We start from the raw sequence: 26,681 nt of genomic DNA, 5'->3' as shown, positions 1-26,681 counted from the left end.
CCTAATAAAGCACTAGGAGACTAATTGTTCAGAGAACAATTAGAGGCCTTTCCACCTTTTTAAGTGTTTCCGTGTCATTTGGGTTGAAACAAAGAAGAAAAATGCAAAAAAAAAAAAAAAAAAAAAATTACTCCTCCAGCAGGGATCGAACCCAAAACCCTTGGCTTGAAAGGCAGGTGCGCTAACCATTAGGCCATGCATTCCGATGAAGATGGAGGTAGTAAATATATTGTTTAGGAATAAATAGGAATCTAAAAGCACGTGGCATTTTGTTTGTTATGGAATGTAGTAATCAGTATTAGATAGTTTTGAGAAACACGATTGGTGTATAATACGAATGCAGATTTTCGGTTTAAAAAAATTATTTGAGTTGGTGTATAATTTGAATGCATTGAGTTAATCATTTAGAGCCTATGATGCATTAGTACTGCAGTGCCGTGACTTTGTTTACAAATATATGAAAATATCGGATCGGGTTCGGATATGACTGAATATCCTGAAATACTAGGTAAGATTGAAATAAGCATCTCTGTGTGGACTGAATTAAATGTAAGTAGCATAAATTAAAATCTCAGATATGCATTTTAGATAGAAAAAGGTGTCAATGAGAGCGTGAAAATTTATTTGCTCTGAAAAATCGCTGTTTTCGACATTCATTCGATTAATATTAATTCTAAATAAAATTGAAATAAATTCCACATACTAAATAAATCAAGAATGCTTGGTATTAAAATATCATATCATATCAAGAGAATCGACTGCTATTCATAACAACTGAAGAAATAGCCGATAAAAGCTTCAATTCATTTTTATGTTCATCGGCACCTAAATTTCAGATACGAGAAAAAATGTAGTGTTTGCCGTTAACATTCATAATTTCTATATACTTCAGAGATTCAGCGTAAAACTTTCAGGAAAGTTTCTTTCAGGTCTGTTCTGCAGTTCCCCCGAAATTTTATGTCGATCCAAGGTGTTGTACGAGTTTTTGAGAAATATTCTACGTTGCTATTGGTTTGATTTTTTTTTTTTTTTTTTTTTTTGAGGAGTAATTTAATTATTGATTCTGACCTTTTGCTCAAAGGCCAAGGTCATCAAAGTTCAAGGTCAAAGGTCAAGGTCAAAGGTCAAGGTCAAGGTCATTTAGTTGATTGTTACATTTTTACATACATATAAGGAATTTTTTATGGTTTTAAATGACCTTGACCTTCGACCTTGACCTACATTTCAAGGTCAAAGGTCAAACATGCCCATGCAGTTGGTCCCATGTCTCTAGGATAGACCCTTTGAAAAAAAGCTCATTAAATGTAAGCAGCGAAAACTTTCAGGGACATTAACTCATACAAGGGGCCGAAGTATCCTTTCGCACTACACAGATTGAAGAGTGTACTAAATGAGTCGAAGACACTGATGAAGGTTTGGAATCTCTACGGTTTACGGTTTCGGAGGAGTAGCGATAACAAGGTTTTATTGCGAAAGGGGTGACAACTTTTGAATGGGTCAAGCTTGGGGGACAAGAATGAAATCCTTAAAATAGTTTTAGAAGGACATATTATAGATGCAAAGATATTCAGTATATGTTGAAAGACAAAAGAGATATAAAAAAAGCTAATTTTCTCATATTTTGAATGACCTTGACCTTTGACCTTCACAAAAATTTCAAGGTCAGAGGTCACAAAATCTAATGCAGTTGGTCCCATGTCTTTACGACTTATCGTTTAGAGAATTTTGTCATTATTCATAAACATCAAAAACTCTCAGGGGCAGTAATTTATTAAAGGGCTCGACAAATCGTTTCGCAATGAAAAGATTGAAAAGTCCTCTCGAGGAGTCGAAAACATTGGTGAAGGTTCTGTATCTCTACGGTTTATGGTTTCGAAGGAGTAGCGATAACAGGCTATTCTTGCGAAAGGGGCAATAACTTCGTAAGAGGTCATGGGTCAAACACGGGGGGTCGTTTTTCGAAATAACTTTTAATGTCCAGTATCATGAACTATAAAGTTTTTCGATAAGTCTTGCGGTTTCAAAAGTCCGGGAAGAAAAATAATAATAATAATAATAATAATAATAATAAACATAAGCATTTCAAGAGGTCTTTCCACAGAAAGGTGGAAAGACCTAATAATAAACATAAGCATTTCAAGAGGTCTTTCCACAGAAAGGTGGAAAGACCTAATAAAGCACTAGGAGACTAATTGTTCAGAGAACAATTAGAGGCCTTTCCACCTTTTTAAGTGTTTCCGTGTCATTTGGGTTGAAACAAAGAAGAAAAATGCAAAAAAAAAAAAAAAAAAAAAATTACTCCTCCAGCAGGGATCGAACCCAAAACCCTTGGCTTGAAAGGCAGGTGCGCTAACCATTAGGCCATGCATTCCGATGAAGATGGAGGTAGTAAATATATTGTTTAGGAATAAATAGGAATCTAAAAGCACGTGGCATTTTGTTTGTTATGGAATGTAGTAATCAGTATTAGATAGTTTTGAGAAACACGATTGGTGTATAATACGAATGCAGATTTTCGGTTTAAAAAAATTATTTGAGTTGGTGTATAATTTGAATGCATTGAGTTAATCATTTAGAGCCTATGATGCATTAGTACTGCAGTGCCGTGACTTTGTTTACAAATATATGAAAATATCGGATCGGGTTCGGATATGACTGAATATCCTGAAATACTAGGTAAGATTGAAATAAGCATCTCTGTGTGGACTGAATTAAATGTAAGTAGCATAAATTAAAATCTCAGATATGCATTTTAGATAGAAAAAGGTGTCAATGAGAGCGTGAAAATTTATTTGCTCTGAAAAATCGCTGTTTTCGACATTCATTCGATTAATATTAATTCTAAATAAAATTGAAATAAATTCCACATACTAAATAAATCAAGAATGCTTGGTATTAAAATATCATATCATATCAAGAGAATCGACTGCTATTCATAACAACTGAAGAAATAGCCGATAAAAGCTTCAATTCATTTTTATGTTCATCGGCACCTAAATTTCAGATACGAGAAAAAATGTAGTGTTTGCCGTTAACATTCATAATTTCTATATACTTCAGAGATTCAGCGTAAAACTTTCAGGAAAGTTTCTTTCAGGTCTGTTCTGCAGTTCCCCCGAAATTTTATGTCGATCCAAGGTGTTGTACGAGTTTTTGAGAAATATTCTACGTTGCTATTGGTTTGATTTTTTTTTTTTTTTTTTTTTTTGAGGAGTAATTTAATTATTGATTCTGACCTTTTGCTCAAAGGCCAAGGTCATCAAAGTTCAAGGTCAAAGGTCAAGGTCAAAGGTCAAGGTCAAGGTCATTTAGTTGATTGTTACATTTTTACATACATATAAGGAATTTTTTATGGTTTTAAATGACCTTGACCTTCGACCTTGACCTACATTTCAAGGTCAAAGGTCAAACATGCCCATGCAGTTGGTCCCATGTCTCTAGGATAGACCCTTTGAAAAAAAGCTCATTAAATGTAAGCAGCGAAAACTTTCAGGGACATTAACTCATACAAGGGGCCGAAGTATCCTTTCGCACTACACAGATTGAAGAGTGTACTAAATGAGTCGAAGACACTGATGAAGGTTTGGAATCTCTACGGTTTACGGTTTCGGAGGAGTAGCGATAACAAGGTTTTATTGCGAAAGGGGTGACAACTTTTGAATGGGTCAAGCTTGGGGGACAAGAATGAAATCCTTAAAATAGTTTTAGAAGGACATATTATAGATGCAAAGATATTCAGTATATGTTGAAAGACAAAAGAGATATAAAAAAAGCTAATTTTCTCATATTTTGAATGACCTTGACCTTTGACCTTCACAAAAATTTCAAGGTCAGAGGTCACAAAATCTAATGCAGTTGGTCCCATGTCTTTACGACTTATCGTTTAGAGAATTTTGTCATTATTCATAAACATCAAAAACTCTCAGGGGCAGTAATTTATTAAAGGGCTCGACAAATCGTTTCGCAATGAAAAGATTGAAAAGTCCTCTCGAGGAGTCGAAAACATTGGTGAAGGTTCTGTATCTCTACGGTTTATGGTTTCGAAGGAGTAGCGATAACAGGCTATTCTTGCGAAAGGGGCAATAACTTCGTAAGAGGTCATGGGTCAAACACGGGGGGTCGTTTTTCGAAATAACTTTTAATGTCCAGTATCATGAACTATAAAGTTTTTCGATAAGTCTTGCGGTTTCAAAAGTCCGGGAAGAAAAATAATAATAATAATAATAATAATAATAATAAACATAAGCATTTCAAGAGGTCTTTCCACAGAAAGGTGGAAAGACCTAATAATAAACATAAGCATTTCAAGAGGTCTTTCCACAGAAAGGTGGAAAGACCTAATAAAGCACTAGGAGACTAATTGTTCAGAGAACAATTAGAGGCCTTTCCACCTTTTTAAGTGTTTCCGTGTCATTTGGGTTGAAACAAAGAAGAAAAATGCAAAAAAAAAAAAAAAAAAAAAATTACTCCTCCAGCAGGGATCGAACCCAAAACCCTTGGTTTGAAAGGCAGGTGCGCTAACCATTAGGCCATGCATTCCGATGAAGATGGAGGTAGTAAATATATTGTTTAGGAATAAATAGGAATCTAAAAGCACGTGGCATTTTGTTTGTTATGGAATGTAGTAATCAGTATTAGATAGTTTTGAGAAACACGATTGGTGTATAATACGAATGCAGATTTTCGGTTTAAAAAAATTATTTGAGTTGGTGTATAATTTGAATGCATTGAGTTAATCATTTAGAGCCTATGATGCATTAGTACTGCAGTGCCGTGACTTTGTTTACAAATATATGAAAATATCGGATCGGGTTCGGATATGACTGAATATCCTGAAATACTAGGTAAGATTGAAATAAGCATCTCTGTGTGGACTGAATTAAATGTAAGTAGCATAAATTAAAATCTCAGATATGCATTTTAGATAGAAAAAGGTGTCAATGAGAGCGTGAAAATTTATTTGCTCTGAAAAATCGCTGTTTTCGACATTCATTCGATTAATATTAATTCTAAATAAAATTGAAATAAATTCCACATACTAAATAAATCAAGAATGCTTGGTATTAAAATATCATATCATATCAAGAGAATCGACTGCTATTCATAACAACTGAAGAAATAGCCGATAAAAGCTTCAATTCATTTTTATGTTCATCGGCACCTAAATTTCAGATACGAGAAAAAATGTAGTGTTTGCCGTTAACATTCATAATTTCTATATACTTCAGAGATTCAGCGTAAAACTTTCAGGAAAGTTTCTTTCAGGTCTGTTCTGCAGTTCCCCCGAAATTTTATGTCGATCCAAGGTGTTGTACGAGTTTTTGAGAAATATTCTACGTTGCTATTGGTTTGATTTTTTTTTTTTTTTTTTTTTTGAGGAGTAATTTAATTATTGATTCTGACCTTTTGCTCAAAGGCCAAGGTCATCAAAGTTCAAGGTCAAAGGTCAAGGTCAAAGGTCAAGGTCAAGGTCATTTAGTTGATTGTTACATTTTTACATACATATAAGGAATTTTTTATGGTTTTAAATGACCTTGACCTTCGACCTTGACCTACATTTCAAGGTCAAAGGTCAAACATGCCCATGCAGTTGGTCCCATGTCTCTAGGATAGACCCTTTGAAAAAAAGCTCATTAAATGTAAGCAGCGAAAACTTTCAGGGACATTAACTCATACAAGGGGCCGAAGTATCCTTTCGCACTACACAGATTGAAGAGTGTACTAAATGAGTCGAAGACACTGATGAAGGTTTGGAATCTCTACGGTTTACGGTTTCGGAGGAGTAGCGATAACAAGGTTTTATTGCGAAAGGGGTGACAACTTTTGAATGGGTCAAGCTTGGGGGACAAGAATGAAATCCTTAAAATAGTTTTAGAAGGACATATTATAGATGCAAAGATATTCAGTATATGTTGAAAGACAAAAGAGATATAAAAAAAGCTAATTTTCTCATATTTTGAATGACCTTGACCTTTGACCTTCACAAAAATTTCAAGGTCAGAGGTCACAAAATCTAATGCAGTTGGTCCCATGTCTTTACGACTTATCGTTTAGAGAATTTTGTCATTATTCATAAACATCAAAAACTCTCAGGGGCAGTAATTTATTAAAGGGCTCGACAAATCGTTTCGCAATGAAAAGATTGAAAAGTCCTCTCGAGGAGTCGAAAACATTGGTGAAGGTTCTGTATCTCTACGGTTTATGGTTTCGAAGGAGTAGCGATAACAGGCTATTCTTGCGAAAGGGGCAATAACTTCGTAAGAGGTCATGGGTCAAACACGGGGGGTCGTTTTTCGAAATAACTTTTAATGTCCAGTATCATGAACTATAAAGTTTTTCGATAAGTCTTGCGGTTTCAAAAGTCCGGGAAGAAAAATAATAATAATAATAATAATAATAATAATAAACATAAGCATTTCAAGAGGTCTTTCCACAGAAAGGTGGAAAGACCTAATAATAAACATAAGCATTTCAAGAGGTCTTTCCACAGAAAGGTGGAAAGACCTAATAAAGCACTAGGAGACTAATTGTTCAGAGAACAATTAGAGGCCTTTCCACCTTTTTAAGTGTTTCCGTGTCATTTGGGTTGAAACAAAGAAGAAAAATGCAAAAAAAAAAAAAAAAAAAAAATTACTCCTCCAGCAGGGATCGAACCCAAAACCCTTGGTTTGAAAGGCAGGTGCGCTAACCATTAGGCCATGCATTCCGATGAAGATGGAGGTAGTAAATATATTGTTTAGGAATAAATAGGAATCTAAAAGCACGTGGCATTTTGTTTGTTATGGAATGTAGTAATCAGTATTAGATAGTTTTGAGAAACACGATTGGTGTATAATACGAATGCAGATTTTCGGTTTAAAAAAATTATTTGAGTTGGTGTATAATTTGAATGCATTGAGTTAATCATTTAGAGCCTATGATGCATTAGTACTGCAGTGCCGTGACTTTGTTTACAAATATATGAAAATATCGGATCGGGTTCGGATATGACTGAATATCCTGAAATACTAGGTAAGATTGAAATAAGCATCTCTGTGTGGACTGAATTAAATGTAAGTAGCATAAATTAAAATCTCAGATATGCATTTTAGATAGAAAAAGGTGTCAATGAGAGCGTGAAAATTTATTTGCTCTGAAAAATCGCTGTTTTCGACATTCATTCGATTAATATTAATTCTAAATAAAATTGAAATAAATTCCACATACTAAATAAATCAAGAATGCTTGGTATTAAAATATCATATCATATCAAGAGAATCGACTGCTATTCATAACAACTGAAGAAATAGCCGATAAAAGCTTCAATTCATTTTTATGTTCATCGGCACCTAAATTTCAGATACGAGAAAAAATGTAGTGTTTGCCGTTAACATTCATAATTTCTATATACTTCAGAGATTCAGCGTAAAACTTTCAGGAAAGTTTCTTTCAGGTCTGTTCTGCAGTTCCCCCGAAATTTTATGTCGATCCAAGGTGTTGTACGAGTTTTTGAGAAATATTCTACGTTGCTATTGGTTTGATTTTTTTTTTTTTTTTTTTTTTTGAGGAGTAATTTAATTATTGATTCTGACCTTTTGCTCAAAGGCCAAGGTCATCAAAGTTCAAGGTCAAAGGTCAAGGTCAAGGTCATTTAGTTGATTGTTACATTTTTACATACATATAAGGAATTTTTTATGGTTTTAAATGACCTTGACCTTCGACCTTGACCTACATTTCAAGGTCAAAGGTCAAACATGCCCATGCAGTTGGTCCCATGTCTCTAGGATAGACCCTTTGAAAAAAAGCTCATTAAATGTAAGCAGCGAAAACTTTCAGGGACATTAACTCATACAAGGGGCCGAAGTATCCTTTCGCACTACACAGATTGAAGAGTGTACTAAATGAGTCGAAGACACTGATGAAGGTTTGGAATCTCTACGGTTTACGGTTTCGGAGGAGTAGCGATAACAAGGTTTTATTGCGAAAGGGGTGACAACTTTTGAATGGGTCAAGCTTGGGGGACAAGAATGAAATCCTTAAAATAGTTTTAGAAGGACATATTATAGATGCAAAGATATTCAGTATATGTATTCAGTATATGTTGAAAGACAAAAGAGATATAAAAAAAGCTAATTTTCTCATATTTTGAATGACCTTGACCTTTGACCTTCACAAAAATTTCAAGGTCAGAGGTCACAAAATCTAATGCAGTTGGTCCCATGTCTTTACGACTTATCGTTTAGAGAATTTTGTCATTATTCATAAACATCAAAAACTCTCAGGGGCAGTAATTTATTAAAGGGCTCGACAAATCGTTTCGCAATGAAAAGATTGAAAAGTCCTCTCGAGGAGTCGAAAACATTGGTGAAGGTTCTGTATCTCTACGGTTTATGGTTTCGAAGGAGTAGCGATAACAGGCTATTCTTGCGAAAGGGGCAATAACTTCGTAAGAGGTCATGGGTCAAACACGGGGGGTCGTTTTTCGAAATAACTTTTAATGTCCAGTATCATGAACTATAAAGTTTTTCGATAAGTCTTGCGGTTTCAAAAGTCCGGGAAGAAAAATAATAATAATAATAATAATAATAATAATAAACATAAGCATTTCAAGAGGTCTTTCCACAGAAAGGTGGAAAGACCTAATAATAAACATAAGCATTTCAAGAGGTCTTTCCACAGAAAGGTGGAAAGACCTAATAAAGCACTAGGAGACTAATTGTTCAGAGAACAATTAGAGGCCTTTCCACCTTTTTAAGTGTTTCCGTGTCATTTGGGTTGAAACAAAGAAGAAAAATGCAAAAAAAAAAAAAAAAAAAAAATTACTCCTCCAGCAGGGATCGAACCCAAAACCCTTGGCTTGAAAGGCAGGTGCGCTAACCATTAGGCCATGCATTCCGATGAAGATGGAGGTAGTAAATATATTGTTTAGGAATAAATAGGAATCTAAAAGCACGTGGCATTTTGTTTGTTATGGAATGTAGTAATCAGTATTAGATAGTTTTGAGAAACACGATTGGTGTATAATACGAATGCAGATTTTCGGTTTAAAAAAATTATTTGAGTTGGTGTATAATTTGAATGCATTGAGTTAATCATTTAGAGCCTATGATGCATTAGTACTGCAGTGCCGTGACTTTGTTTACAAATATATGAAAATATCGGATCGGGTTCGGATATGACTGAATATCCTGAAATACTAGGTAAGATTGAAATAAGCATCTCTGTGTGGACTGAATTAAATGTAAGTAGCATAAATTAAAATCTCAGATATGCATTTTAGATAGAAAAAGGTGTCAATGAGAGCGTGAAAATTTATTTGCTCTGAAAAATCGCTGTTTTCGACATTCATTCGATTAATATTAATTCTAAATAAAATTGAAATAAATTCCACATACTAAATAAATCAAGAATGCTTGGTATTAAAATATCATATCATATCAAGAGAATCGACTGCTATTCATAACAACTGAAGAAATAGCCGATAAAAGCTTCAATTCATTTTTATGTTCATCGGCACCTAAATTTCAGATACGAGAAAAAATGTAGTGTTTGCCGTTAACATTCATAATTTCTATATACTTCAGAGATTCAGCGTAAAACTTTCAGGAAAGTTTCTTTCAGGTCTGTTCTGCAGTTCCCCCGAAATTTTATGTCGATCCAAGGTGTTGTACGAGTTTTTGAGAAATATTCTACGTTGCTATTGGTTTGATTTTTTTTTTTTTTTTTTTTTTTGAGGAGTAATTTAATTATTGATTCTGACCTTTTGCTCAAAGGCCAAGGTCATCAAAGTTCAAGGTCAAAGGTCAAGGTCAAAGGTCAAGGTCAAGGTCATTTAGTTGATTGTTACATTTTTACATACATATAAGGAATTTTTTATGGTTTTAAATGACCTTGACCTTCGACCTTGACCTACATTTCAAGGTCAAAGGTCAAACATGCCCATGCAGTTGGTCCCATGTCTCTAGGATAGACCCTTTGAAAAAAAGCTCATTAAATGTAAGCAGCGAAAACTTTCAGGGACATTAACTCATACAAGGGGCCGAAGTATCCTTTCGCACTACACAGATTGAAGAGTGTACTAAATGAGTCGAAGACACTGATGAAGGTTTGGAATCTCTACGGTTTACGGTTTCGGAGGAGTAGCGATAACAAGGTTTTATTGCGAAAGGGGTGACAACTTTTGAATGGGTCAAGCTTGGGGGACAAGAATGAAATCCTTAAAATAGTTTTAGAAGGACATATTATAGATGCAAAGATATTCAGTATATGTTGAAAGACAAAAGAGATATAAAAAAAGCTAATTTTCTCATATTTTGAATGACCTTGACCTTTGACCTTCACAAAAATTTCAAGGTCAGAGGTCACAAAATCTAATGCAGTTGGTCCCATGTCTTTACGACTTATCGTTTAGAGAATTTTGTCATTATTCATAAACATCAAAAACTCTCAGGGGCAGTAATTTATTAAAGGGCTCGACAAATCGTTTCGCAATGAAAAGATTGAAAAGTCCTCTCGAGGAGTCGAAAACATTGGTGAAGGTTCTGTATCTCTACGGTTTATGGTTTCGAAGGAGTAGCGATAACAGGCTATTCTTGCGAAAGGGGCAATAACTTCGTAAGAGGTCATGGGTCAAACACGGGGGGTCGTTTTTCGAAATAACTTTTAATGTCCAGTATCATGAACTATAAAGTTTTTCGATAAGTCTTGCGGTTTCAAAAGTCCGGGAAGAAAAATAATAATAATAATAATAATAATAATAATAAACATAAGCATTTCAAGAGGTCTTTCCACAGAAAGGTGGAAAGACCTAATAATAAACATAAGCATTTCAAGAGGTCTTTCCACAGAAAGGTGGAAAGACCTAATAAAGCACTAGGAGACTAATTGTTCAGAGAACAATTAGAGGCCTTTCCACCTTTTTAAGTGTTTCCGTGTCATTTGGGTTGAAACAAAGAAGAAAAATGCAAAAAAAAAAAAAAAAAAAAAATTACTCCTCCAGCAGGGATCGAACCCAAAACCCTTGGCTTGAAAGGCAGGTGCGCTAACCATTAGGCCATGCATTCCGATGAAGATGGAGGTAGTAAATATATTGTTTAGGAATAAATAGGAATCTAAAAGCACGTGGCATTTTGTTTGTTATGGAATGTAGTAATCAGTATTAGATAGTTTTGAGAAACACGATTGGTGTATAATACGAATGCAGATTTTCGGTTTAAAAAAATTATTTGAGTTGGTGTATAATTTGAATGCATTGAGTTAATCATTTAGAGCCTATGATGCATTAGTACTGCAGTGCCGTGACTTTGTTTACAAATATATGAAAATATCGGATCGGGTTCGGATATGACTGAATATCCTGAAATACTAGGTAAGATTGAAATAAGCATCTCTGTGTGGACTGAATTAAATGTAAGTAGCATAAATTAAAATCTCAGATATGCATTTTAGATAGAAAAAGGTGTCAATGAGAGCGTGAAAATTTATTTGCTCTGAAAAATCGCTGTTTTCGACATTCATTCGATTAATATTAATTCTAAATAAAATTGAAATAAATTCCACATACTAAATAAATCAAGAATGCTTGGTATTAAAATATCATATCATATCAAGAGAATCGACTGCTATTCATAACAACTGAAGAAATAGCCGATAAAAGCTTCAATTCATTTTTATGTTCATCGGCACCTAAATTTCAGATACGAGAAAAAATGTAGTGTTTGCCGTTAACATTCATAATTTCTATATACTTCAGAGATTCAGCGTAAAACTTTCAGGAAAGTTTCTTTCAGGTCTGTTCTGCAGTTCCCCCGAAATTTTATGTCGATCCAAGGTGTTGTACGAGTTTTTGAGAAATATTCTACGTTGCTATTGGTTTGATTTTTTTTTTTTTTTTTTTTTTTTGAGGAGTAATTTAATTATTGATTCTGACCTTTTGCTCAAAGACCAAGGTCATCAAAGTTCAAGGTCAAAGGTCAAGGTCAAAGGTCAAGGTCAAGGTCATTTAGTTGATTGTTACATTTTTACATACATATAAGGAATTTTTTATGGTTTTAAATGACCTTGACCTTCGACCTTGACCTACATTTCAAGGTCAAAGGTCAAACATGCCCATGCAGTTGGTCCCATGTCTCTAGGATAGACCCTTTGAAAAAAAGCTCATTAAATGTAAGCAGCGAAAACTTTCAGGGACATTAACTCATACAAGGGGCCGAAGTATCCTTTCGCACTACACAGATTGAAGAGTGTACTAAATGAGTCGAAGACACTGATGAAGGTTTGGAATCTCTACGGTTTACGGTTTCGGAGGAGTAGCGATAACAAGGTTTTATTGCGAAAGGGGTGACAACTTTTGAATGGGTCAAGCTTGGGGGACAAGAATGAAATCCTTAAAATAGTTTTAGAAGGACATATTATAGATGCAAAGATATTCAGTATATGTTGAAAGACAAAAGAGATATAAAAAAAGCTAATTTTCTCATATTTTGAATGACCTTGACCTTTGACCTTCACAAAAATTTCAAGGTCAGAGGTCACAAAATCTAATGCAGTTGGTCCCATGTCTTTACGACTTATCGTTTAGAGAATTTTGTCATTATTCATAAACATCAAAAACTCTCAGGGGCAGTAATTTATTAAAGGGCTCGACAAATCGTTTCGCAATGAAAAGATTGAAAAGTCCTCTCGAGGAGTCGAAAACATTGGTGAAGGTTCTGTATCTCTACGGTTTATGGTTTCGAAGGAGTAGCGATAACAGGCTATTCTTGCGAAAGGGGCAATAACTTCGTAAGAGGTCATGGGTCAAACACGGGGGGTCGTTTTTCGAAATAACTTTTAATGTCCAGTATCATGAACTATAAAGTTTTTCGATAAGTCTTGCGGTTTCAAAAGTCCGGGAAGAAAAATAATAATAATAATAATAATAATAACTAGGAGACTAATTGTTCAGAGAACAATTAGAGGCCTTTCCACCTTTTTAAGTGTTTCCGTGTCATTTGGGTTGAAAAAAAGGAGAAAAAATGAAAAAAAAAAAAAAAAAAAAAAAAAAAATGCTCCTCCAGCTGGGCTCGAACTCAAAACCCTTGGGTTGAAAGGCAGGTGCGCTAACCATTCGGCCACGCATTCCGATAACATACGTAAGTTAATTGTTTAAGACTATAGAAGAAATGCAAGCGTATTTTTGGAATCGGTAGGGGAAGAAAGAAGTTCCGTAAAAGGAAATAGTTCCTGAACTTGCAAGCAGTATATAAAATAACAAGGGACGGGCTGCGTGAGAAAACGTTAACACTGTTCCCTAATGAAAATGTATCAATGGACTGTAAGCCCGATTCATCGATATTGTGAGCATGCTGAATTTTTTGTAAATAGCTTCGTTGTAAGCTTAAAAGATCGGGTTCGGATTTTAACATTTCTGACTGAATATCCTGAAATAAATATGAAACATTTAAATAAGCATTTCCTTGGGTTAATTTAAATATGTGTAGCCCAAATTTAATTCCCAACATGCATTTTTAGAAGGGAAACACGACAATGAAAGCGAGAATTGTTTTTAATATACCGAAAATCGCTATTTCTGGAAACTGATTAATTCTAAATAAAAATCAAATAAATTCCAAATGTAAAAGAAAGAGAGAATGCTTGGTATTAAAATGTCGTATCATATCAGGAGAATTAAATGCTACTAAAGACATCTGAAGAAATAGCCGATAAAAGGTTTAGATCATTTCTTCGTTCACCTGCACTTAAATTTCAAACACAACAGAACTTGTAGTTTTTGCCGTGAAACTTCATGACTTCTATAAACTTATAAGACTCACCGTAAAACTCTCCAGAAAGTTTCTCTGAGGTCTATACTACATTTGTACCAAATCTGGTGTCGATCCGAGGTCTGGTTTGAATTCTAGAGTAATATGCTACATTGTTGTTGATGTGATTTTTTTTTTTTTTTTTTTTTTAAGAAGGGGGGGGGGAATTATTTATTTTATGCCTCTTTTAAACTACGAATTGTAACTACTTCCACATCCTTAAGCCTTATTGTGACCTTTGAGTCAAGGTCAAAGGTCAAGGTCAAAGGTCAAGGTCATTAAAAAAAAAAAAAAAAAAAAAAAAAAAAAAAAAACCAAGAAATCTTTACTTTCTGTATTTTTACCTGATACTGGAGCTGGATGCATGTCCTAAGTTTTCTATTTGACCCAGTGTCAAGGTCAAAGGTCAAGGTCAAAGTTCAAGGTCATTTGGTGAATTGCTATATTTTACACATATATAAGGGATTTAACCTTGACCTTTGACCTTGACCTATATTTCAAGGTCAAAGGTCAAATATGCCGATGCAGTTGGTCCCATGTCTCTAGGATACACCATTTTTAAAATAAGTTCATTAAATGTAAGTAGCGTAAACTTTCAGGGGCAGTAACTCATACAAGGGACCAAAGAATGCCTTCGCAATGATAGAATGAAGAGAGTACTAAATGAGTCGAAGACACTGATGAAGGTTTGGAATCTCTACGGTTTACGGTTTCGGAGGAGTAGCGATAACAAGGTTTTGTTGCAAAAGGGGTGACAACTTTTGAATGGGTCAAGCTCGGGGGACAAGAATGAAATCTTTGAAATAGTTTTAGAAGGACATATTATAGATGGAAAGATATTCAGTATATGTTGAAAGACAAAAGAGATATTAAAAAAGCTAATTTTCTCATATTTTGAATGACCTTGACCTTTGACCTTCACAAAAATTTCAAGGTCAGAGGTCACAAAATCTAATGCAGTTGGTCCCATGTCTTTACGACTTATCGTTTAGAGAATTTTGTCATTATTCGTAAACATCAAAAACTCTCAGGGGCAGTAATTTATAAAAGGGCTCGACAAATCGTTTCGCAATGAAAAGATTGAAAAGTCCTCTCGAGTAGTCGAAAACATTGGTGAAGGTTCTGTATCTCTACGGTTTATGGTTTCGAAGGAGTAGCGATAACAGGCTATTCTTGCGAAGGGGGCAATAACTTCGTAATAGGTCATGGGTCAAACACGGGGGGTCGTTTTTCGAAATAACTTTTAATGTCCAGTATCATGAACTATAAAGTTTCTCGATAAGTCTTGCGGTTTCAAAAGTCCGGGAAGAAAAAGAATAATAATAATAACTAGTAGACTAATTGTTCTCGAACAATTAGAGGTCTTTCCACCTTCTTGAAATTTCATATATTTTCCATATTTAACTCTCTACTATTTATTTTTATACAAGAGAAACCAGAAATGGCTTGAAAGATGGAAAAAATGAAAATTTTAAAAATTTTGAGATGACCTTGACCTTTGACCTTGAACAAATATTCAAGGTCAAAGGTCAAGGGTCACATTGCACTTGACCCCATGCCTCTACGACTTTTAGTTTTAAAGTTATAAGGTTTAATAGTAAGCACAAAGACGTTAAAGGGCGATAACTCATATAAGGGGTCATCAGATACTTTCGCACTGAATAGATTGAAGTTGTGTCTAAAGACCCTGAAGACATTAGTGAAGGTTTTGTGTCTCTACGGTTTATGGTTCTGGAGGAGTAGCGATAACAAGGTTTTCAGGAAAAGGGGCAATACTTTTTAAAGGGGTAAATCTTAGGGGACAAGTATGAAATCTTTGAAATGGTTTTAAGAGGACATATTAATGATGCAAAGATATTTAGTATATGTTGAAAGACAAAAGAGATATAAAAAGAGCTTAATTTCTCATATTTTGAATGACCTTGACCTTTGACCTTTGTATATATTTTAAGGTCAAAGGTCAATGAATCTTATCCAGTTGGTTTCATGTCTCTACGACTTATCGTTTTGAAAAAAAAATATTATTCGTAAACTTCAAAAAGTTTCAGGGGCAATAACTCATAAAAGGGGTCCACAAATACTTTCGCAATGAAAAGATTGAAGAGTCCCCTCAATTAGTCGAAGACATTGGTGAAGGTTTCGTAGCTCTACGATTTATGGTTTCGAAGGAGTAGCGATAACAAGCTTTTATTGCGAAAGGGGTAATAACTCTTGGAGGGGTCAAAGTTCATATACGCAGGGTCAACTGTAAAAATCTTTTAAAGAGTACATTCTTATAGACTATAAATCTTTTCGATAGATCTTGAAACATAGAATCACATCAGGGGGTGGAAAAATAATAATAATAATAATAATAATAATAATAATAATAAACAGAAGAATATCAATAGGTCTTTCCACAGAAAGGTGGAAAGACCTAACTAGTAGACTAATTGTTCTCGAACAATTAGAGGTCTTTCCACCTTCTTTAAATTTCATATATTTTTCATATTTTACTCTCTGAAATTAATTTTTATAGAAAAAGAATCCATAAATGGCTTGAAAGATAGAAAAGATGAAAATTTTAAAATTTTGAAATAACCTTGACCTTTGACCTTGAACAAATATTCAAGGTCAAAGGTCAAGGGTCACATTGCACTTGACCCTATGCTTCTATGACTTTTAGTTTTAAAGTTATTAGGTTTAATAGTAAGCGCAAAGACGTTAAAGGGCTATAACTCATATAAGGGGTCATCGGATACTTTCGCACTGAATAGACTGAAGTTGTGTCTAAAGATCCTGAAGACGTTGGTGAAGGTTTTGTGTCTCTACGGTTTACGGTTTAGGAGGAGTAGCGATAACAAGGTTTTCAGTAAAAGGGGCAATAACTTTTAAAGGGGTAAATCTTAGGGGACAAGTATGAAATCTTTGAAATAGTTTTAAGAGGACATACTAATGATGCAAAGATATTTAGTATACGTTGAAAGACAAAAGAGATATAAAAAGAGCTTAATTTCTCATATTTTGAATGACCTTGACCTTTGACCTTGACATAAATTTCAAGGACTGAGGTCAAAAAATCTAATACAGTTGGTTTCATGTCTCTACGACTTATCGTTTTGAAAAAATTTTTATTTTTTGTAAACTTCAAAAAGTTTCAGGGGCAATAACTCATAAAAGGGGTCCACGAATACTTTCGCAATGAAAAGATTGAAGAGTCCCCTCAATTAGTCGAAGACATTGGTGAAGGTTCTGTACCTCTACGGTTTACGGTTTCGAAGGAGTAGCGATAACAAGCTTTTATTGCCAAAGGGGTAATAACTCTTGGAGGGGTCAAAGTTCAAATACGCAGGGTCAACTGTAAAAATCTTTTAAAGAGTACATTCTTATAGACTATAAATCTTTTCGATAGATCTTGAAACATAGAATCACATCAGGGGGTGGAAAAATAATAATAATAATAATAATAATAATAATAATAATAAACAGAAGAATATCAATAGGTCTTTCCACAGAAAGGTGGAAAGACCTAATAATAAACATAAGCATTTCAAGAGGTCTTTCCACAGAAAGGTGGAAAGACCTAATAATAAACATAAGCATTTCAAGAGGTCTTTCCACAGAAAGGTGGAAAGACCTAATAAAGCACTAGGAGACTAATTGTTCAGAGAACAATTAGAGGCCTTTCCACCTTTTTAAGTGTTTCCGTGTCATTTGGGTTGAAACAAAGAAGAAAAATGCAAAAAAAAAAAAAAAAAAAAAATTACTCCTCCAGCAGGGATCGAACCCAAAACCCTTGGCTTGAAAGGCAGGTGCGCTAACCATTAGGCCATGCATTCCGATGAAGATGGAGGTAGTAAATATATTGTTTAGGAATAAATAGGAATCTAAAAGCACGTGGCATTTTGTTTGTTATGGAATGTAGTAATCAGTATTAGATAGTTTTGAGAAACACGATTGGTGTATAATACGAATGCAGATTTTCGGTTTAAAAAAATTATTTGAGTTGGTGTATAATTTGAATGCATTGAGTTAATCATTTAGAGCCTATGATGCATTAGTACTGCAGTGCCGTGACTTTGTTTACAAATATATGAAAATATCGGATCGGGTTCGGATATGACTGAATATCCTGAAATACTAGGTAAGATTGAAATAAGCATCTCTGTGTGGACTGAATTAAATGTAAGTAGCATAAATTAAAATCTCAGATATGCATTTTAGATAGAAAAAGGTGTCAATGAGAGCGTGAAAATTTATTTGCTCTGAAAAATCGCTGTTTTCGACATTCATTCGATTAATATTAATTCTAAATAAAATTGAAATAAATTCCACATACTAAATAAATCAAGAATGCTTGGTATTAAAATATCATATCATATCAAGAGAATCGACTGCTATTCATAACAACTGAAGAAATAGCCGATAAAAGCTTCAATTCATTTTTATGTTCATCGGCACCTAAATTTCAGATACGAGAAAAAATGTAGTGTTTGCCGTTAACATTCATAATTTCTATATACTTCAGAGATTCAGCGTAAAACTTTCAGGAAAGTTTCTTTCAGGTCTGTTCTGCAGTTCCCCCGAAATTTTATGTCGATCCAAGGTGTTGTACGAGTTTTTGAGAAATATTCTACGTTGCTATTGGTTTGATTTTTTTTTTTTTTTTTTTTTTTGAGGAGTAATTTAATTATTGATTCTGACCTTTTGCTCAAAGGCCAAGGTCATCAAAGTTCAAGGTCAAAGGTCAAGGTCAAAGGTCAAGGTCAAGGTCATTTAGTTGATTGTTACATTTTTACATACATATAAGGAATTTTTTATGGTTTTAAATGACCTTGACCTTCGACCTTGACCTACATTTCAAGGTCAAAGGTCAAACATGCCCATGCAGTTGGTCCCATGTCTCTAGGATAGACCCTTTGAAAAAAAGCTCATTAAATGTAAGCAGCGAAAACTTTCAGGGACATTAACTCATACAAGGGGCCGAAGTATCCTTTCGCACTACACAGATTGAAGAGTGTACTAAATGAGTCGAAGACACTGATGAAGGTTTGGAATCTCTACGGTTTACGGTTTCGGAGGAGTAGCGATAACAAGGTTTTATTGCGAAAGGGGTGACAACTTTTGAATGGGTCAAGCTTGGGGGACAAGAATGAAATCCTTAAAATAGTTTTAGAAGGACATATTATAGATGCAAAGATATTCAGTATATGTTGAAAGACAAAAGAGATATAAAAAAAGCTAATTTTCTCATATTTTGAATGACCTTGACCTTTGACCTTCACAAAAATTTCAAGGTCAGAGGTCACAAAATCTAATGCAGTTGGTCCCATGTCTTTACGACTTATCGTTTAGAGAATTTTGTCATTATTCATAAACATCAAAAACTCTCAGGGGCAGTAATTTATTAAAGGGCTCGACAAATCGTTTCGCAATGAAAAGATTGAAAAGTCCTCTCGAGGAGTCGAAAACATTGGTGAAGGTTCTGTATCTCTACGGTTTATGGTTTCGAAGGAGTAGCGATAACAGGCTATTCTTGCGAAAGGGGCAATAACTTCGTAAGAGGTCATGGGTCAAACACGGGGGGTCGTTTTTCGAAATAACTTTTAATGTCCAGTATCATGAACTATAAAGTTTTTCGATAAGTCTTGCGGTTTCAAAAGTCCGGGAAGAAAAATAATAATAATAATAATAATAATAATAATAAACATAAGCATTTCAAGAGGTCTTTCCACAGAAAGGTGGAAAGACCTAATAATAAACATAAGCATTTCAAGAGGTCTTTCCACAGAAAGGTGGAAAGACCTAATAAAGCACTAGGAGACTAATTGTTCAGAGAACAATTAGAGGCCTTTCCACCTTTTTAAGTGTTTCCGTGTCATTTGGGTTGAAACAAAGAAGAAAAATGCAAAAAAAAAAAAAAAAAAAAAATTACTCCTCCAGCAGGGATCGAACCCAAAACCCTTGGCTTGAAAGGCAGGTGCGCTAACCATTAGGCCATGCATTCCGATGAAGATGGAGGTAGTAAATATATTGTTTAGGAATAAATAGGAATCTAAAAGCACGTGGCATTTTGTTTGTTATGGAATGTAGTAATCAGTATTAGATAGTTTTGAGAAACACGATTGGTGTATAATACGAATGCAGATTTTCGGTTTAAAAAAATTATTTGAGTTGGTGTATAATTTGAATGCATTGAGTTAATCATTTAGAGCCTATGATGCATTAGTACTGCAGTGCCGTGACTTTGTTTACAAATATATGAAAATATCGGATCGGGTTCGGATATGACTGAATATCCTGAAATACTAGGTAAGATTGAAATAAGCATCTCTGTGTGGACTGAATTAAATGTAAGTAGCATAAATTAAAATCTCAGATATGCATTTTAGATAGAAAAAGGTGTCAATGAGAGCGTGAAAATTTATTTGCTCTGAAAAATCGCTGTTTTCGACATTCATTCGATTAATATTAATTCTAAATAAAATTGAAATAAATTCCACATACTAAATAAATCAAGAATGCTTGGTATTAAAATATCATATCATATCAAGAGAATCGACTGCTATTCATAACAACTGAAGAAATAGCCGATAAAAGCTTCAATTCATTTTTATGTTCATCGGCACCTAAATTTCAGATACGAGAAAAAATGTAGTGTTTGCCGTTAACATTCATAATTTCTATATACTTCAGAGATTCAGCGTAAAACTTTCAGGAAAGTTTCTTTCAGGTCTGTTCTGCAGTTCCCCCGAAATTTTATGTCGATCCAAGGTGTTGTACGAGTTTTTGAGAAATATTCTACGTTGCTATTGGTTTGATTTTTTTTTTTTTTTTTTTTTTTGAGGAGTAATTTAATTATTGATTCTGACCTTTTGCTCAAAGGCCAAGGTCATCAAAGTTCAAGGTCAAAGGTCAAGGTCAAAGGTCAAGGTCAAGGTCATTTAGTTGATTGTTACATTTTTACATACATATAAGGAATTTTTTATGGTTTTAAATGACCTTGACCTTCGACCTTGACCTACATTTCAAGGTCAAAGGTCAAACATGCCCATGCAGTTGGTCCCATGTCTCTAGGATAGACCCTTTGAAAAAAAGCTCATTAAATGTAAGCAGCGAAAACTTTCAGGGACATTAACTCATACAAGGGGCCGAAGTATCCTTTCGCACTACACAGATTGAAGAGTGTACTAAATGAGTCGAAGACACTGATGAAGGTTTGGAATCTCTACGGTTTACGGTTTCGGAGGAGTAGCGATAACAAGGTTTTATTGCGAAAGGGGTGACAACTTTTGAATGGGTCAAGCTTGGGGGACAAGAATGAAATCCTTAAAATAGTTTTAGAAGGACATATTATAGATGCAAAGATATTCAGTATATGTTGAAAGACAAAAGAGATATAAAAAAAGCTAATTTTCTCATATTTTGAATGACCTTGACCTTTGACCTTCACAAAAATTTCAAGGTCAGAGGTCACAAAATCTAATGCAGTTGGTCCCATGTCTTTACGACTTATCGTTTAGAGAATTTTGTCATTATTCATAAACATCAAAAACTCTCAGGGGCAGTAATTTATTAAAGGGCTCGACAAATCGTTTCGCAATGAAAAGATTGAAAAGTCCTCTCGAGGAGTCGAAAACATTGGTGAAGGTTCTGTATCTCTACGGTTTATGGTTTCGAAGGAGTAGCGATAACAGGCTATTCTTGCGAAAGGGGCAATAACTTCGTAAGAGGTCATGGGTCAAACACGGGGGGTCGTTTTTCGAAATAACTTTTAATGTCCAGTATCATGAACTATAAAGTTTTTCGATAAGTCTTGCGGTTTCAAAAGTCCGGGAAGAAAAATAATAATAATAATAATAATAATAATAATAAACATAAGCATTTCAAGAGGTCTTTCCACAGAAAGGTGGAAAGACCTAATAATAAACATAAGCATTTCAAGAGGTCTTTCCACAGAAAGGTGGAAAGACCTAATAAAGCACTAGGAGACTAATTGTTCAGAGAACAATTAGAGGCCTTTCCACCTTTTTAAGTGTTTCCGTGTCATTTGGGTTGAAACAAAGAAGAAAAATGCAAAAAAAAAAAAAAAAAAAAAATTACTCCTCCAGCAGGGATCGAACCCAAAACCCTTGGCTTGAAAGGCAGGTGCGCTAACCATTAGGCCATGCATTCCGATGAAGATGGAGGTAGTAAATATATTGTTTAGGAATAAATAGGAATCTAAAAGCACGTGGCATTTTGTTTGTTATGGAATGTAGTAATCAGTATTAGATAGTTTTGAGAAACACGATTGGTGTATAATACGAATGCAGATTTTCGGTTTAAAAAAATTATTTGAGTTGGTGTATAATTTGAATGCATTGAGTTAATCATTTAGAGCCTATGATGCATTAGTACTGCAGTGCCGTGACTTTGTTTACAAATATATGAAAATATCGGATCGGGTTCGGATATGACTGAATATCCTGAAATACTAGGTAAGATTGAAATAAGCATCTCTGTGTGGACTGAATTAAATGTAAGTAGCATAAATTAAAATCTCAGATATGCATTTTAGATAGAAAAAGGTGTCAATGAGAGCGTGAAAATTTATTTGCTCTGAAAAATCGCTGTTTTCGACATTCATTCGATTAATATTAATTCTAAATAAAATTGAAATAAATTCCACATACTAAATAAATCAAGAATGCTTGGTATTAAAATATCATATCATATCAAGAGAATCGACTGCTATTCATAACAACTGAAGAAATAGCCGATAAAAGCTTCAATTCATTTTTATGTTCATCGGCACCTAAATTTCAGATACGAGAAAAAATGTAGTGTTTGCCGTTAACATTCATAATTTCTATATACTTCAGAGATTCAGCGTAAAACTTTCAGGAAAGTTTCTTTCAGGTCTGTTCTGCAGTTCCCCCGAAATTTTATGTCGATCCAAGGTGTTGTACGAGTTTTTGAGAAATATTCTACGTTGCTATTGGTTTGATTTTTTTTTTTTTTTTTTTTTTTGAGGAGTAATTTAATTATTGATTCTGACCTTTTGCTCAAAGGCCAAGGTCATCAAAGTTCAAGGTCAAAGGTCAAGGTCAAAGGTCAAGGTCAAGGTCATTTAGTTGATTGTTACATTTTTACATACATATAAGGAATTTTTTATGGTTTTAAATGACCTTGACCTTCGACCTTGACCTACATTTCAAGGTCAAAGGTCAAACATGCCCATGCAGTTGGTCCCATGTCTCTAGGATAGACCCTTTGAAAAAAAGCTCATTAAATGTAAGCAGCGAAAACTTTCAGGGACATTAACTCATACAAGGGGCCGAAGTATCCTTTCGCACTACACAGATTGAAGAGTGTACTAAATGAGTCGAAGACACTGATGAAGGTTTGGAATCTCTACGGTTTACGGTTTCGGAGGAGTAGCGATAACAAGGTTTTATTGCGAAAGGGGTGACAACTTTTGAATGGGTCAAGCTTGGGGGACAAGAATGAAATCCTTAAAATAGTTTTAGAAGGACATATTATAGATGCAAAGATATTCAGTATATGTTGAAAGACAAAAGAGATATAAAAAAAGCTAATTTTCTCATATTTTGAATGACCTTGACCTTTGACCTTCACAAAAATTTCAAGGTCAGAGGTCACAAAATCTAATGCAGTTGGTCCCATGTCTTTACGACTTATCGTTTAGAGAATTTTGTCATTATTCATAAACATCAAAAACTCTCAGGGGCAGTAATTTATTAAAGGGCTCGACAAATCGTTTCGCAATGAAAAGATTGAAAAGTCCTCTCGAGGAGTCGAAAACATTGGTGAAGGTTCTGTATCTCTACGGTTTATGGTTTCGAAGGAGTAGCGATAACAGGCTATTCTTGCGAAAGGGGCAATAACTTCGTAAGAGGTCATGGGTCAAACACGGGGGGTCGTTTTTCGAAATAACTTTTAATGTCCAGTATCATGAACTATAAAGTTTTTCGATAAGTCTTGCGGTTTCAAAAGTCCGGGAAGAAAAATAATAATAATAATAATAATAATAATAATAAACATAAGCATTTCAAGAGGTCTTTCCACAGAAAGGTGGAAAGACCTAATAATAAACATAAGCATTTCAAGAGGTCTTTCCACAGAAAGGTGGAAAGACCTAATAAAGCACTAGGAGACTAATTGTTCAGAGAACAATTAGAGGCCTTTCCACCTTTTTAAGTGTTTCCGTGTCATTTGGGTTGAAACAAAGAAGAAAAATGCAAAAAAAAAAAAAAAAAAAAAATTACTCCTCCAGCAGGGATCGAACCCAAAACCCTTGGCTTGAAAGGCAGGTGCGCTAACCATTAGGCCATGCATTCCGATGAAGATGGAGGTAGTAAATATATTGTTTAGGAATAAATAGGAATCTAAAAGCACGTGGCATTTTGTTTGTTATGGAATGTAGTAATCAGTATTAGATAGTTTTGAGAAACACGATTGGTGTATAATACGAATGCAGATTTTCGGTTTAAAAAAATTATTTGAGTTGGTGTATAATTTGAATGCATTGAGTTAATCATTTAGAGCCTATGATGCATTAGTACTGCAGTGCCGTGACTTTGTTTACAAATATATGAAAATATCGGATCGGGTTCGGATATGACTGAATATCCTGAAATACTAGGTAAGATTGAAATAAGCATCTCTGTGTGGACTGAATTAAATGTAAGTAGCATAAATTAAAATCTCAGATATGCATTTTAGATAGAAAAAGGTGTCAATGAGAGCGTGAAAATTTATTTGCTCTGAAAAATCGCTGTTTTCGACATTCATTCGATTAATATTAATTCTAAATAAAATTGAAATAAATTCCACATACTAAATAAATCAAGAATGCTTGGTATTAAAATATCATATCATATCAAGAGAATCGACTGCTATTCATAACAACTGAAGAAATAGCCGATAAAAGCTTCAATTCATTTTTATGTTCATCGGCACCTAAATTTCAGATACGAGAAAAAATGTAGTGTTTGCCGTTAACATTCATAATTTCTATATACTTCAGAGATTCAGCGTAAAACTTTCAGGAAAGTTTCTTTCAGGTCTGTTCTGCAGTTCCCCCGAAATTTTATGTCGATCCAAGGTGTTGTACGAGTTTTTGAGAAATATTCTACGTTGCTATTGGTTTGATTTTTTTTTTTTTTTTTTTTTTTGAGGAGTAATTTAATTATTGATTCTGACCTTTTGCTCAAAGGCCAAGGTCATCAAAGTTCAAGGTCAAAGGTCAAGGTCAAAGGTCAAGGTCAAGGTCATTTAGTTGATTGTTACATTTTTACATACATATAAGGAATTTTTTATGGTTTTAAATGACCTTGACCTTCGACCTTGACCTACATTTCAAGGTCAAAGGTCAAACATGCCCATGCAGTTGGTCCCATGTCTCTAGGATAGACCCTTTGAAAAAAAGCTCATTAAATGTAAGCAGCGAAAACTTTCAGGGACATTAACTCATACAAGGGGCCGAAGTATCCTTTCGCACTACACAGATTGAAGAGTGTACTAAATGAGTCGAAGACACTGATGAAGGTTTGGAATCTCTACGGTTTACGGTTTCGGAGGAGTAGCGATAACAAGGTTTTATTGCGAAAGGGGTGACAACTTTTGAATGGGTCAAGCTTGGGGGACAAGAATGAAATCCTTAAAATAGTTTTAGAAGGACATATTATAGATGCAAAGATATTCAGTATATGTTGAAAGACAAAAGAGATATAAAAAAAGCTAATTTTCTCATATTTTGAATGACCTTGACCTTTGACCTTCACAAAAATTTCAAGGTCAGAGGTCACAAAATCTAATGCAGTTGGTCCCATGTCTTTACGACTTATCGTTTAGAGAATTTTGTCATTATTCATAAACATCAAAAACTCTCAGGGGCAGTAATTTATTAAAGGGCTCGACAAATCGTTTCGCAATGAAAAGATTGAAAAGTCCTCTCGAGGAGTCGAAAACATTGGTGAAGGTTCTGTATCTCTACGGTTTATGGTTTCGAAGGAGTAGCGATAACAGGCTATTCTTGCGAAAGGGGCAATAACTTCGTAAGAGGTCATGGGTCAAACACGGGGGGTCGTTTTTCGAAATAACTTTTAATGTCCAGTATCATGAACTATAAAGTTTTTCGATAAGTCTTGCGGTTTCAAAAGTCCGGGAAGAAAAATAATAATAATAATAATAATAATAATAATAAACATAAGCATTTCAAGAGGTCTTTCCACAGAAAGGTGGAAAGACCTAATAATAAACATAAGCATTTCAAGAGGTCTTTCCACAGAAAGGTGGAAAGACCTAATAAAGCACTAGGAGACTAATTGTTCAGAGAACAATTAGAGGCCTTTCCACCTTTTTAAGTGTTTCCGTGTCATTTGGGTTGAAACAAAGAAGAAAAATGCAAAAAAAAAAAAAAAAAAAAAATTACTCCTCCAGCAGGGATCGAACCCAAAACCCTTGGCTTGAAAGGCAGGTGCGCTAACCATTAGGCCATGCATTCCGATGAAGATGGAGGTAGTAAATATATTGTTTAGGAATAAATAGGAATCTAAAAGCACGTGGCATTTTGTTTGTTATGGAATGTAGTAATCAGTATTAGATAGTTTTGAGAAACACGATTGGTGTATAATACGAATGCAGATTTTCGGTTTAAAAAAATTATTTGAGTTGGTGTATAATTTGAATGCATTGAGTTAATCATTTAGAGCCTATGATGCATTAGTACTGCAGTGCCGTGACTTTGTTTACAAATATATGAAAATATCGGATCGGGTTCGGATATGACTGAATATCCTGAAATACTAGGTAAGATTGAAATAAGCATCTCTGTGTGGACTGAATTAAATGTAAGTAGCATAAATTAAAATCTCAGATATGCATTTTAGATAGAAAAAGGTGTCAATGAGAGCG

Source organism: Saccostrea echinata, unplaced genomic scaffold (genome assembly GCF_033153115.1).
Source record: "Saccostrea echinata isolate AGI-Se365-2 ecotype Australia unplaced genomic scaffold, CSIRO_AGI_Sech_v1 ptg000056l, whole genome shotgun sequence".
Lineage (NCBI taxonomy): Eukaryota > Metazoa > Mollusca > Bivalvia > Ostreida > Ostreidae > Saccostrea > Saccostrea echinata.
This window is presented reverse-complemented; position numbering follows the sequence as displayed.